The 14,706-nt window shown below is 38.0% G+C and overlaps 1 long non-coding RNA gene across 2 annotated transcripts in view; it reads right to left on the reverse strand.

Moving 5' to 3' along the window:
* LOC144324204 (uncharacterized) overlaps positions 1-14,706 on the reverse strand; it is a 285,014-nt gene that overhangs the window by 244,219 nt on the left and 26,089 nt on the right. The window contains exon 2 of one of the 2 annotated variants that reach the window (XR_013389723.1): positions 14,474-14,678. The exons of the other annotated variant lie outside the window; for it this stretch is intronic. This is a non-coding gene — a long non-coding RNA (uncharacterized LOC144324204). The remainder of the gene's footprint in view (positions 1-14,473; positions 14,679-14,706) is intronic. 2 annotated transcript variants of the gene reach the window in all.

Genomic DNA, 14,706 nt, shown 5'->3' on the forward strand with positions numbered 1-14,706 from the left:
TGAAACACCACAGTCTTATCACGCCTAATATTTTTACAGAGCTGTACTTTTAACAGATAACTTTGTTCTTGTATCCCATTTCCTTTTATGACAAGCACCGGCAGTACTGGGGATGGAAAACAGAAGGTCAAAGTGGACTACTGGATTGCTAGAAGTCCCACAGCTGGTAAGTTTCAGAGTCCAGATATGGACCAAGACCCACAGCACTTTGTCCTGTATAATCCTGAAGGTCTGCCTGGAACAAGTTTCTGAGCTTTCTGTGAATCCCAGTGTAGTATCACTTTCCTCCCTCAGCTCTGTTCTTTTTTTTTTTTTTTTTTTTTTTCAGCCTGTTCTTAAACCAATAGTTGAGTCACCTTGGACAGTCTCTTACTACTTTTCACTTTCTATGTGCTTATCATTAAAACAGGCTTACAATACCTCCCTCAAATTCAGTGAAATTAAAAAGGTGAAAGCAAAATATAAGTTGTAAAGCATGATACAAAAGTTGGACGAGGTTACTATTACCTCTTGCCACTATTGCCCTTACCAGAAAATGTTTCATTTCATTGTGGAAAGTAGACTCTTAATGCTAAAGTAATCAGAGTAGGAAGATGTTAGCATAAGGAATAATCGGAGGAAATTTTATGGAGGAGGGGAAATTAGAGGTATGTTTTCAAGAAAGCAAAAAGCCTTTGAGTAGATTAATGAGGACAGAGAAGAAGGAAAAGTCAAGAACATGGAGCAGTCATTGGGGAGGGAAGTCTGAGAGGAAGCGCTATAGTAGGATTTCTGAGCAGATGCTTAGCAACAGAAGGGTGCTGAGAAAAGGTGTCAAGGAAATGTGCTTAAAAAGGATACACGGAACTCAGACCATGGCACTTACCACTTAAAAAACCAGAATCCATTACAATAGTTCCTCCTTTATTCCCCCTCATCCTCCTCATCCCTTTTCACCCTTCCTATTCCAGTAGCCCTTGCACATTCCTACAAGCCACCTCCCTGCCATGCATCTTCACATTTAGTGAGAAAATACTTAACGAAGACATGTTTCAAATAACGTCTTGTATGGGAGCTACACACACATGAGTGCCCGCATGCACACACACCACCACCACCACCACCACCACCACCATGACTCTCAATTACCGAAACAAAAACGAGTAATATCTTGTCTCATGTTGTCATCTTTCAGAGTAGAAACTATGTCTATTGTGCTGATTAGTTTTATTTATTAAACAAACATTTTTATGACAATAGGATACTGCATGTCATTGTAATAATATAATAATGCATAAAAAAATCCCCAGAGGAAAACCTGTTTTTACTCTGCACACAGCAGTTAATAAAAACACACCCTTAGTATAGTTTTATCTTCGCCTTCCAAGAACATGTGATTCTAATTCACAACAAACAATATATTACCTGCTGAGAAGAAAATGTCCCTTTTAAGAAAATTCTTGTTCATTAAAAAGAATTCCGATTGATGGGAATCACAACAATGATATATAGTCTCTTGTCATTTGCATTTGGAAAAAAAAATTACCTCCTAATCTTTCCATGCTTATCATGCTTGGAGAATTAAGAGTAAAAGTTGATAGAATTAATAGTCTCTTTTCTCTATTTGCTATTATTTTGTCCTTTTTTAAGAACTGAAGCACAGAAAATATGAAAGTAAAGAAAGACTTGGATTTTGCAAATCAATATACTGAAAGAATGTAGGTCAGGTTGCTACTCTTCTGAATGTGCTAAATGTCTCTCAAAATTACTTTTTAAAGGATCTGGGGCATGAGTTCTGTCCCTCTGTGCCTGCCCTGATAAAAGGTTATCAACTCTGAATCAAGATGGCTGACTGAACAAACGACTTTCCTCTCCTCCCTCCTCAAATCCCATCAAGATGACAGAAAAAATATAAAAATAAATCTATATCAGTTCCAGGAAGCCCACTGGGGGATCCTAGACGAATGATCAGTTAGGAATTCTGGAAGGTATTTAGTAGATGAGAACTGATAGACTACAAAAGTCCCCTAGAATAGGGACAAGAGAAAGGACCTCCAAGAAGGAATGTTTTTCTAGTTTTATCCCCCCAAAACAGATTAGAGGCTGGAAGAAGGAGCAGGTTTGGTAACTTACTGTAGAGCAAACAGCTATTCTTAGAACATTTGACTCCAGCATGTGTCCTCTGTTAACATATTGAGTATAATCTTTTCACGTTGGGTTTCTTGCACAGGTAATGGGTTATCTGGGGAGGGGGGGGGAGTGCTCAGCTCAGTTAATTCATGGGTAGTACTATTAATGAGATAGTTCTATTAATCAAGACCGAGTTGTGGTTCCAGTTAACTTATTTTTATTTATTTTTTTCATTCATTAAGCAATTTGGTGGGTGCCAGATATTGTGCATAAAGCGCAGGTACCAAAATATCTTTCTAGTCTGTGAGGATTGATCCAAATTATGTTTCAAGTTTCAGCCACCACTTTTCCGATGTAACATGTGCCATGTGAGTGAGGGTGATATAGCTTCAGGTATGCCTCATTTCATCTTGGAAGAACAGTATTGTCACACGGAGCTTCTGGGGGTATATCAGCAAGTGCAAACAGAACTGCAGTCTTAGATTTCTTAAGCTGTGTGCTCAAAGAGTTAATACCATAGTTTTAGAGACAAATTTTGACCATGTCAAGATTCTAGGTCAATGTTAATGTTGAAGAGAACAATAGGGTACAGTAAGACTAAAGGATCTGTTATCCAGAAGATCAATACGTAAGTCAAGAATAAATAGAGCTGGGAACATATAGCCTCCCCCCCACACACACACACATGTAATTAGGTGTCTCTTAATAAAATGAGTACATCTGTCTTCGTTTATGTGTTTTTATTCTATGGGAAATTCAGATTATATGTCATAAAATAAAAGGGCTAAATTTATGAAAACTAAATAGCAAAATAATCAATAATAATACATTTCTATTAAAAGTTATAACTTGGCAAAATTTTGCTCTTATTCCAATAATAAAGGTTCATTTAATTCCCCAGTTTTGGAACATGTCTTTAGGTTTTCCGTTAGGGTCCAGGACATATCTCTTTAAACATTCTCAAATGTGACACCTTTTTTTTTTTTTTTTTCTTTTTAAAGTGAATTTGACTCGGGTACAGCCAAAAATCATCTGACTAAAGATTGGTGACAAAGATGATTAGTTAGCTGGGAATACTATTTTTCATAAAAAATGAGATTGATTTCACATGTGGCTTAAAAATCTGAATCTCAAGGAAAGGACTGTTGCTTAATAGCCAACTCTTCCCCATGATCACCAATACTATGACCTTCCAATTGCCACTCAGTTTATGGTGGAGAGATGAAGAACACGGAGATGGATCAGAGGAGGACACAGTAGTAAAGTTACCTTCATAGTCAGGGGCTGGGAGGCCTGTGGATCTATTACTCATTATTCCACTACAGAGTTAAATGTATTCAAGAGTTTTATCAACACTGCTTTAGATTATGTGATATTTGAATAAAATCATGCAACTTAAATCACCCCATTCTTCAACTTACAATCTCCCAGTACTGATTGGGAACAATCTAGCATTCCAATATTCCAACAGAAACTCAGGACTAAATTACTCTCTTTCTCTCTCTAAATGTCTCTCTCTCCTTCTCCCACCCCCAGCCACCTCTCTTCTCTCTCTCTTTCATACACACACACACACACACACACACACACACACAGATGCCTCACAGACATACATACATTCCTACCAGTAGTCTTGTCTTTTATTTTCTACTTATGAAGAAAAGTCTCTCTTTTTTTTTTTTATTCCCTGTTGCCCATTTCAGTGTTAATTTATCCCCTTTAAATGTAATATTCTGTTTTAAGATGTTTAACATGGAACTTTTCTTTAAAATAGCCATTTTTGTCTTTGGTCCTGGCAACCCAGAAGGTCTGTTTGGGGAAGCAAACTATCCCCCTTTACAAAATACAGGAGGTAGAAACAGCATATTTCAATTTGGTTTTGTTTATTCCAAGTATTTCGGTGAATAAGGGCCTGCAAATCAAGTTCAGGGTCTTTAGATGTTTTGTGTTCCCAAAAATTTATCCAAATGCACATGTTCATATTCATTTGTTTGCTTGTTCTGCTCCATAATGAAATCTTCAGGCTCTCGGTGGCAGATATCCTGGCAGATAATCCGGATTTTGGTGCTGATGCTTGCTATTCTTAAAAGCCCTTTCAAACTTCTAGAAATCTCTGTATCCTTTAACAACTAAGACATTCCATTTGAAAATATTCACCTCTTTGTGAAAGGTGATGTCTACCTAAGAGATCCCACTCAAGAAGGTTACTCCCACCTTTCATCTAAAAGTCTTTCTGTAAAGCAAGTAAAGATCAAGCGGGGAAATGAGGGGTACAAAGTAGATGTTCACCTGGCTACAAGCCCCTCGCTTTCTAGAGCTATTCCTAAGGGTTTGCGACAAGAACATACTCAGCCCGTGTGAATCCGGCTCCATATCCTAGTGGGAGGGGATTTATGTGGGCAATTCCTTCTGTGCAACATTATAAACATAGCCTATTATCTCCTGACTTTCCCATTCCTAGTTCTTTTTCCCTAATGAATGATTCATGTATTAATAATGGTAAAAATAATACTTTGCAATTATAGCATGTTCTTTTTCTCTCCAGGGTGCTCAGTGGACATTAAGTACATAATCATTTTTTCATTCAGACTGTCCTGGGGGGTGGTTGGGAGGCTTACCGCTGGGGATACCAGCTTTATATTATCCTTGTTCTGCAAACACACTTTTCTGTGCAAATGCCAATTTTCTGCATTCTTTAGGAGAAAGAAGCTAAGATGGCTCCTGTTTTTGAGGTGCCGGAAAACTGTGGCAATATGAGTTGTTCAAGACAATGAACTTATTGAATTTTTAGACTGATAAGAACCTTGGACTGACTTACCAACCCCCACTGATGGCTGGTCCTCTACCTAACATGTAAATGTTAGAGCGCTTTGAGTTTCAGTTCAGGTCCTGTTTCCTCTCCATCTCTACTCTCTGTTTTGATGATGTCATCCAGTACCACAGCTTTAAATGACAACTTTCTGCTGATTATTCCCAAATTAATATTCTGTAGTTCCAATTTCTCCTCTGACTCATGCATCCAGCTTCCTGATTGAGATCTCTTCTTGGATATGCACCGGGCATCTCTGAATGTACATGCTTAACTTCCCACCTCCACTCCACACCCTCTCACACTCACACCTAATGTGTTCCTCCCCCCAGTTCCTCATTTTAGGAAAAGGCACTCACATTTGCCTAAACTTAGGAGTCTCCTCAGCTCTTCGCTTTGCCTCGCCTCCACCGCATTTTCCCCATGAAATCCTATTGGTCTATTTCCAGTGCCCCCATGGTGGTTTCTGCCATCATCTTTTGCCAAGACGACTTCAGTTATTCTCCAGCTGGCCCTCTTGATCTATTCTTGCCACTGTACAATCCATTTCCACAGTAGCCACAGCGAATGTTCAAACTTTGGAAATTTTGAAAGCGACTCCTCTCTTGAGACCCCTTTCCCCGTGTATTTAATTCCCACAGAACACAGAGGGCATGAGCTGGAAGGACTGCCAAGCCTTGCCTCTGGCTCTCTCAGACCTCATCCTGTGTCACCTGCCTCTTGCTCACTGTGTTCCAGTCACACTTGCCACCTTTTTGTTTCTGAAAGAACTCATTCATGCTTGAGCATATGTACCTTTTCTTCCTCTGCCTCCATCCACATCGTCATAAGAATTGCTTCTTCTCATGTTCTGATTTTCTCATATCTCAAATATCATCTCAGAAAGATTTCCCTAACAACTTCATCTAAAGTAGCCTCATTTCTTTCATTTTCATTATTCTTATCTAAAATTAGCCATTTTCTTGGCCTTTCTTCAAGGTCCCAGGGGGGAATGGGACCTATGGTGTCTTAAATCTTGAAAAAAATAAAATAAATGGAAAAAAATTATTTTGAGAGACAGAGAGCATGCACAGGTGGAACGGGCAGAGGGAGAGGGAGAGAGAATTTCAAGCAGACTCCATGTTGAGCTTGGAGCCCAACACAGGGCTCAATCTCACAACCCGGACATCATGGCCTAAGCTAAAACCAAGAGTCTAGCAATTTACCAACTGCACCATCCAGGTAATCTCCCCCTTTTTTCACTTTCTATCTTCTCAAGCAGTATATGGCTCATAGTATGTGATCAACAAATAGCAGCTAAATAGTAGTGAATGAATAAATATAGGTGATGGTGAAAATACTTTATACCCTAATATAAGAGACTGGTGTCATTCAATTTGTGTCCTAAAAATATCTTCATATGGATATAAGAAACAGCACAGAGGATCATAGAGGAAGAGAGAAAAACTGAATGGAAGGTCATCAGAGAGAGAGAAAAATCATGAAAGACTCCTAATTATAGGAAACAAACTGAGGGTTACTGGAGGGGAGATTGGAGGTGGGGTGGGGTAATTGAGTCATTGGGCACAAAAGGAGGGCACATGATGTGATGAGCACTGGGTGTGATATGCAACTGATAAATTATTGAACATAACATCTGAAACTAATGATGTACTATATACTGGCTAATTGAATTTAAATAAAAACAGTGAAAAATAAAAATATATATATCTTTATATAGAATGTGACTGTGAAGTAAGGGGAGGGTTCAGAGGCTTGGGAACATTTTGAAGACTATTGTACTAATCCAGGTAACATGAGGGAGGACTTGGCTTAAGGCATCATGGATGGGAAAAAAAGAAGGGGAAGAGATAAAGGTAGAAACCGCAGAATGTGAGGACAAGATAGAGAGAGGTGAGTCAGGGATAAGGTTTAAGCTTCTACCCGCAGCAACCTGAGAAGGTGATGATATTATTGACTAAGGTTGCAAATTAGGGAAAAAAACAAATTTAAGTTCTGTAGTTGAAAAAATTGGGGGGAGTATGAGTAGATTATGATAATCTTCCTTTCCTTTGAGTTGGCTCCCTTCTACAAGGATGGGACGGGCTCCTAGTGCATATCCTTTGTTATATAATCCAGTCCAGGAATTTGGCTACAGCCAAGTGGATCTGGAACGGTCATCTGATCCAATGATAGCCAGACTCTCTTTGCCTGGAATTTAGAATTGGAGCTGGTTGTTAGCTAGTCAGTCTCTGGATATGGCTAGAAATGAAGTAACAAATTCTGAAACGGTGGGGATGTCCCCCTAATAGCAATGTAGATAGTCAATTTATATACCGAGAGAGTAAAAAATCAGATATGTAGAGAGAAACAGAAATGAGACACTGAGGGAGAAAGAGGGCTGCCTACGTTTCTGAAAACTGCTTGAGAAGGGGGCCAGGTGGACAGGTACACTTCAATAACTAATGAGGACAGAGGTTAGGGCTGGAGGAATGGCTAGGGTTTGCACAGCTGGACAGGGATACGCATGGAGGAAGATGTCACCACCAGGAGGTCTTCTGTGAACAAAAGCAGCTGGGGAGGGGAATTTCAGAGCTCAGAAGTCCAACCACCTTGATCTGAGAAGGATTCTTGGTGAGTAGAAGTGACCACAAAGAATGCTCTAGTCTGCAGAAAATAATTTAGCATTTTCCCCCAAATGGAAAATCCTCTTGGCTCCCCAAAGAAAAGATCAGTCTCCTATGAAACTCCTTTTTACCTGCCTGCCTTTAAATTCACCTTGGCTAAAGGGGTCCTTATTCCAGGGCCGGAGCGTGATGGCAGCTTCCGAGCAAACAACCAGATCCTCGAAGTTTTGCTTCTGTCATTTCCATGGAACTAACAATCCAAGAAAACTTCCCAACACAGGAGTATGAACATTGGGAAATGAGCTGCTCTCCCTGTGTGCAGGACTGAACAGCTTGGAGAACAGGAAGGAGTGAGCTGGGGAGTTGGCAGCTCAGCCCCAGTGTGGGTAACCGGACTGGGAATGTGAGCCATGTGGAGTACATCAGGGCCAACATGGCTAAATCTGTGCTGGCCGGTGTCTGACCCTGAAAGAAGGAAACCTTCATAAGCTCAGGCCCAGCTCAGCTCCCAGACACATGTGTAAGCAATACCACCCCCGACCTGCTCCTCGACACACAGGGTCAGTGTTCTCCCTAACAGAATGCAGATGGGTGAGTCTCCATTCGCCCAGCCAGGATGCACCAGCTTGGGCCTCAGCTTCCTCTTTCGAAACAGCAACACATTTCATAATGAATCTTTTAAGACACCAATTGTAAATACAAACAAACCTCAAATCCTGATCTGCTGCTGGAAGCTAGCATGATTAAAACAAAAGAAGAAAAAAGGAGAAACCCAGTCCTTCAAGACGGGTGTTCCAATTTCCACTTCCCATGTATAATAGAAGACTCATTTATTTTTATTTTTTATTTTTTTCACCTACTTTCCTGAGGAAAAAATTCCAATCCTTAGGTGCATTTATTCAAACCAAACTCTAGTATGAAAAGATCTGATTTGTCAGCATTTTTCCCCTTTCAGACACTCAGGTCGTATTTTATAGGTACTTAAGCCACACAATCACAAACTGTCCATGTCTTGTCCAGACATCAGCATCGCTATTTCCATATGAATCTAGGTCAAGGCAATAGCAAAATGTTAAAAACCTGGCATGCCAGAAAGACAGAAAAAGCAGCAGAGCTCAGACTCAGCTCTTGGCATAGTTCCCCAGTGTCACATCGAGAAAGTTAGAACTGACCCCACAAAGTCAGTCCTCGCTATGATCGGAGCAGCATTTTAAAAACACACGAACAGCTGAAAAGTCCAAATCCAAATCAAATTTCACTCTTCGAAATGCCGTAAGCCTTTTTCCTCTCCTCTTTATGCCACATGAAGGGGGGAAAAATGAAGAAAGAGACTCAGAGAAAGCTTGTTATTAGCATGTAAAAATCAATGAAGCTAGTCTATACAATGAAAAGTTAATACAATTAATTAATTTTGAACCTTAATGTTGGTAAAGCATTTGAGATTCTCAGATTAAAGACAGAATAAGTATATTGAGGCACTGTTTTACGATGTCATTCTGGCTCTTAGAGCTAAGGTGCCACATAGTGATATTATTAACACAAATAATGAAGCTATTCTCAGCAAAATAATCTCAGATATAGTAGAGCTGTCCACAAATTTCTAAATACCAGTTTACATTCATGCAGAATGCTGCAGTGGTGCAATCAGTAGGAAGCTCAGAGAACTCTATGATGCCCAAATGGGGGTGAATTTATTATAATACCCGGGTACTCTGAAATAATGGGAAAATTCCTGGCACATGAATTATTCCAAATGAATTACTAACTAATCCTATTATGTATTTCTGCTCCAGCTAAGCAAAATTACTTGTTCTTCCTCAAAATGCCTCACACTTTTCCTACTTGTTTGCCTTTGCTCTGATTTTTCCCCTGCATCAGGAGTGACCTTGTTCCCACCTCCCCTTAGCTAAGCCCTGTCCATTTGTCAATGTCCATCTAAAGTGTCAGCCTTCCATGAAGCATCCCCCAAATCCCAGAAGTTAGAATTTTCAGTTTCTTTGAAGTCCCTTAACTCTATATTCAGGCCTTTTAAGGAATACGGTCTATTAATCAGGATGATCGTGGCTATGTTACAAATCATACCTCAAAATCTTGGTGACTTAAAACAACAATGTTTATTTTTTGGTTATAAAAAACCGACAGGGAGATGAGGTAATTTGTTTGACATAGAAGTGATATGCCACTGATGCACAGTTTGCCCTGATTTAGATTAGTTCTTTCAAGAATGTTCTATATTGATCAAAGATGAGGAATGGATCCTAAAATACAAGTGTGCAAGTTTAATTTCTCTGAGCTTAGAACTCACAAGTTCTTTTTCTCTGCCTTAAAGACTCTCCTTTCTTCCTCTTTATTTTTTTCTATTTAATGAGCACAATGAAAAATTAATTTCTGTCTCAAAAACAATAAAGGTAAGAATTGCTGGATAATTATGGGAAAATCATAAAACTACTGGAAAGTCATAATATTCTAAACCTTAAAATTTCATATGGCACTTGCTTTTTGTCTCATTAAAACTTTCAAATGTAGAAATATGTCTGTAGACATTAACATTAAAACAATCTCTCTTGGTGGATTAAGTATATTTTTTGTATATTTGGTTTTTCTATTTACATTTTAAAAACTTCAAAAATTATTATCAGTGTAATATTTGATCTTTGAATATTGGTGTCATTTTAACTTAGTCACCTCTTTGAAGGTCCTATCTATAAATATGGTTACATTCGTTATTAGGATTTAGGGATTCCATATATAAATTTTGGAGGAACACAATTCAGTCAATAACAACACCAACAGACCACTTCCAGAAATACCTGAATAATGCTTGCACTTTATGTAGCATATTTGGTATAAAATTGGTCATCTCTCTTTTAATTTTTACAACCATCTGATTTTCCCAACTGCTCTTAGTGGAATTCCTTCCCATTTTCCTTCCTTCTATCTATCTCCTCTTCTTCTTTTTCCCCTCTCTCTCTCAGCAAAATCTAAATTCAAACAACAAATAGGAAGTGCATGGAATGACATATTCAATGAACATGTGTGAAGAGAGCAGCACCAAGATTCGCAGAGATTCCATGTATCTGGCCCACGCAGGCATGATGAGCCTCTAGTGGGGGCTGCTGCTTAATGAAGGCAAAACTGGAAGAGGACAATAGGCAAGCACCAACATGGGGCACATGCTGGCTTTTGGGACTTCTAACCGGAAGCACAGCTCTCATTTCCCAGACCCCACCAGTTTCAATCACAGTAACAGAACTCGTCACATTTCCTGAACCCACATCCACACCTTTGAATCAAAGGCTTCTCCTGAGTGCTCTTTAATGGCATCATTCTCATGCTCATCTCTTAGAAACCTCATCTTGTACTATCCTCTAGGCTCCTCCAAAAGGTGTCCAGTTCTCTTTGCTGACATCACTTCTCAAGGCCATACACAATGTTCCTGTCACTCATGTAATAATTTGAGGTATTCATAAGCTTATTAATATTGGGAAACTCTTCTGCTCCAATAGGCATCACAGTGAAATAAGGAAATACACTCTTCCTGACCATTTGCTGTTAGTACGCCACAAACAAGGTGCTACAGCTCCCAGATTCTTACAGATAAAATTTGTCACTTGACCAGCTCTTGACAGCCACCACCATCCTAGATTGTAACAAAGATCCTGGAAGCTTGGGCCCCAAAACCAAAGATTTGTATGACACTGCACAATACCAGAATCAAAATAATTGCTGTTTTCTAACCAGCTACTCCCTGTCTTCCAAGTTCAAGTAGTTGAATTTCTTTCCTTCTGATGGATTCCTTCCTCATCAGTTGTGCTGTTAGAGGAGTCTGGCAAGGGGGCAGGTGTCATTCTTTAAATTCCCATCATCCCATATTTACATCGTTCCAAGATGAGTTTTTGCATCTAGTTACTATTCTCCCCAGAGACTATTAGGGGCTATGCAAACAGAATTCTTTCCGTCCCTGAAAGCATGTCTATTTTTAAGTGAATTTGCAATGAGCATGAAGTGTAGGCATTGTTGGAATCTTGCTACATAAAGACATTTTGGGTCACATCTGCCCCCAGCACATGGATAAGTACATTGAGCCTAAAAAGTAGCAGCTCTCCATTACATCCAAGGAAGGTGGCAAAACTTCCCAAAACACTATCTGTCAAAACTTCATTTCAGTAAATCACAGGTTAAAAAGCACAGTGTAAGGAATATAGCCAATGGTATTGTAGTAGTGTTGTATGATAACTGATGGTAGCTATATTTATGAACGTAGGGTAATATACAGACTTGTCAAATCACTATGCTGTACACCTGAAACTGATGTAACATTGTGTGTTAACTACACTTCAATAGTATATGTTATGTAATAATATATATACATACATACATACATATATACACATAAATAATTTTTGGTTTATAAATCCAAAAAAAATCCTATTTTTAGATATGTTGGTCAGTCAAATTATCTATATAGGATTAATATAGGCATAATACTTGTGAAATGTGTAGCACTAAATAAGAATGTTTGTCTAAACATGAAAGTGATCCCAAAGTGTCATCATAACAAGAATTCTCTGCTTATATTTTCAATACACTCAAAACTTCAACTACTTGATATCCTGATTGATTCAGATTGATGTCCCCACCATGCATAAATGTCCCCTCTGGCATGCTCCAATCACAATCTCTTCTCCATGTCTCTAGTTTATACTCTAAGTAAACCTGGCTGCTAGGTCTGTGGCTGGTTCATAGTAGGTGATTAATTATATTTGTAGAATAAATAAACGTCAATGCAAGAGAAAAGCCAGGTCCAAAATATATGATACCTTTCTATCTTGGAATACAATCAACGGAAAAATGTTACATTGGCCAGCTAACAGTATAAAGTGAATGGGATTTTCAATCTACCCAACTCCCACTAGAGTTAAAAAGGCATCTCAGTTCCTAATTTTATCTTCAGTTAGAGGTTATGAATTGAGATGGACTGGACTCCCCTAAAAGTCACATTCTTCACCTTACTCTAAGATACATCTGAGCTGTGGGTTGGGCTGAAGGCTGGAGGAGTAAGGCCGGGTGATGGGGTACAATGCAGAGGCGGGGCTCCACCACCTTTCCTTTTCCACATTGAGCCCTGGAGAGAGGGTTGTCAGCATAGGTGTTATGAACCCTTTGATTTGAAGCTTTCTCATCTGGCTGCACAATACTTTGGTGCCTTAATAAGATTCAGCTGAAAAGAGACTTCCTTCTTTTCACAAATTGAAAGAAAATCTGTTTGGACATTTTTTAAGGGAAAGGGGAAAAAAATTCTGGGTTTTCTTGTATTCTTTTTTTTTTTTCCCTCTCTTTTAAAGTTGTTTCTGTCTCTTAGCAGCTCTCCACCTTGTATGTTCGTGTCAACTAACTGGATCTTTGGGGGATTAAACAAGAGAAATAATGAGAAAATATTTACATTTTAGACTCATGGGCTTGGAGGTCCAAATGGAACCCCATCCAACAAACATTTTTAGCATGTAAATTTTTTAAAATTAGTAATTCTAGGAATAAGTTAAAATTATCTTTATGCTGTTAGGGAAATTTCACCAAATGCTTATGTATTTTTAAACTTTGCTTTTTTGTTGAGGTATAAATTATATACAATAAAAGGCAAAGATCTTAACTCTTCAGTTATATGAAATTTGACAATTGTATAAATCCATAAAACTATCACCCAAACCAAGATATAAAGCATTTCTATTATCAAAGTAAGGGCCATCCCTTCCTAGTCATTTTTCCCCATCCCTTAGGGGAACTTTATTCCTATCAGCTAACATGAGTTTTATCTCATCTAACCAAAATGTAATATAATAAATCATGTATTCTATATCTGCTTCTTTTGTTTAATATAATTTTTTTAGTGATCCATTCATTGTGATATACCAATACTATGTTAATTTTTATTGCTAGGCAGTGTTCTATTAGAGAGGTACATCACTATGTGTGCCCTTTATCTGATTCTCCTGTTGATAGGCTGAGTTTGTTCAGGTTTTGACAGTAATGAATGAGGCTAATGTGAATACTGTTGCATAAGCCTTCTCTTGTGAACACATGTCTACAATTTTCTTGTGTACATACCTGGGAGTGATATTTGTGGGCTATGAGAAATGTGCATATTTAGCTTTTGAAAAAAACTGCCAAACAATTTTTCAAAGTGGTTTTACCATTTTTTGCTTTCATCAGCAATGTATGAGCATTCCAGTTGCTCCACATCCTCATCAACTTTTGGTATGACAAGTATTTCTTATCATTAAAAAGTCCATTCCAAAAGAAGCAAAATTATATGATATTTTACCTTTATCCATATTTCTCTGATGACTGTCTAAGGATATTGAGCAAGATATTTATATGTTAGCCATTGGGTATATATCTTCTGTTATAACATGCCTGAGTTGCTTACCCATTTAAAAAAATTTACTGGTTTGCCTCTTTATTATTTAATTATAAAAGATTTTTATGTATTCTGAATGAGGTCACCTTTAAGATATATATATATAAATATTGTTCCAAGTTTGTGGCTTATGTTTCACTTTCTTGGCAGTTTATGCATTGACTTTAAACATGACATAAAAAACAATAACCATAAAGGAAAAAAATTAAGTTGGACTTTATTAAAATGAAAAACCTGTTATTATTTGCCTAACCCAAGATCATGAAAATATTCTCCTATTGTTTTTTTTACGGCTGTACAGTCTTAACTTTTACATTTAGAACCACTAATATTCAATTTTAAGTTTTGTATATGGGTGAGATAAGGGTCTAGATTCTATTTATATCTTTGCAGATGTGCAGTTGTTCCAGAACAAGGACCCCAAAGGTTTTCTTCTGTTTTTAAAATAGTTTTATGCTTTTGTATTTAATATCTATGAAACACTTTTAAATTAATATTTATATAACATGTGATATTTAAGATTTATCTTACTGTTTACTGTGGATGCCCAATTCCTCCAGCACCATTTATTAAAATGATTTTCTTTTCTTTTCTTTTCTTTTCTTTTCTTTTCTTTTCTTTTCTTTTCTTTTCTTTTCTTTTCTTATTAAATTGCTTCTGCATCTTTGTCATAAATTAATTGAGAGTTGAGATCAGTTGAAAAGTTGGAATTGGCCATCCAAAAGTCCCCTCCTGCCTAAAAAGCAATGAGAAGACTGGCAAAA

The sequence above is a fragment of the Canis aureus genome, chromosome 11, assembly GCF_053574225.1.
Source record: "Canis aureus isolate CA01 chromosome 11, VMU_Caureus_v.1.0, whole genome shotgun sequence".
NCBI lineage: Eukaryota > Metazoa > Chordata > Mammalia > Carnivora > Canidae > Canis > Canis aureus.